This window comes from Chrysochloris asiatica, unplaced genomic scaffold (assembly GCF_000296735.1).
Source record: "Chrysochloris asiatica unplaced genomic scaffold, ChrAsi1.0 scaffold00010, whole genome shotgun sequence".
NCBI lineage: Eukaryota > Metazoa > Chordata > Mammalia > Afrosoricida > Chrysochloridae > Chrysochloris > Chrysochloris asiatica.
The window spans coordinates 31,095,458-31,096,670 of record NW_006408528.1 but is presented as its reverse complement, the minus strand read 5'-3'; positions in this window follow the sequence as shown (position 1 = coordinate 31,096,670).

The window sequence follows — 1,213 nt, the reverse complement described above, 5'->3', positions numbered from 1 at the left end:
CTTGAAGACTAAGGTGCGCCTGACACAAACCATGGTATTTTCAATAACGTCATATGCATGTGAAAGCTGGACAGTGAATAAGGAAGACAGTAGAAGAATTGATGCTTTTGAATTATGGTGTTGGAATGTACTATGGGCTGCCAAAAGAACCAACAGATCTGTGTTGGAAGAAGTGCAGCAGTGTGCTCCTTGGAGGCCAGGATGTCCAAACTTCGTCTCTCATACTTCGTCCATATTGTCAGGAGAAACCAGTCACTGGAGAAGGATTTCATGTTTGGTAGGGTGGAGGGTCAGAGAAAAAGAGGAAGACCCCAGCAAGATGGATTGGCAAAGTGGCAGCATCAATGGGCTCAAGCGTGGCAACAATTGTGAGGATGGCCTATGTTCGGGCATTGTTTTGTTCTGCTGTACATAAGGTGGCTATGAATCAGTACCGACTCAATAGCACCTAACAACAACAACAATGATTTACAGCCTCAGAAACCCTGCACAGAGCTACTGACCACTTTCTTTACTTTCCTGACCACCCACTGTGTACCATGACAGTGTCAGGCCACCGACTGTGATTTCTCATCTGAAACTTGTTCCTGCTGTGTTGCTTGCTCAAACTGCTTAATGACTCCAGTAGGATTCCTGCCTCTGACTCCATTTCTGAGCTGGCGTCTGACCTGTTGGCAGGGAAGTCTGAAGGCACCTGAGCCCTGCTTGTGCCAATCTATTTGATATGTGTGCAACCAGCTTCCAGCTGGTGAATGTGCCATTCAAATAGCAGGATTTTGTACATATTAGACAGTTAAGCACAAGACTTGCCAGCAGTATTGTTTCATTAAATATAAAATAAGTATTAAACTATACATATTTTTTTAAATGTGTGAAATGTAGGAAGACCCAGAATGGGAAGGAAAATAAAAAAACAAAACATATCAGCAGCTCCTCAGAAATCATATCTAGGGGTTTCTATGAGTTGAAATTGACTCAATGGTACTTAACAACAACAGCAATCTACTCCTTCAATAGGACATTATGTGATTTGGACATTGCTCAAATATTTCTAAATCGTGAGCATAGCATTCATTGATTTTTCACCTTCATGTTTTAAATAAAATTTTCGTTCATGTATTAAAGTTAAATTGGATACTGTAGTGTACCTGTATTGATTAAATAACCAAATAACCGTGCATATGTAGTTGTTGTTAGAAGTGCTGTCAAGTTG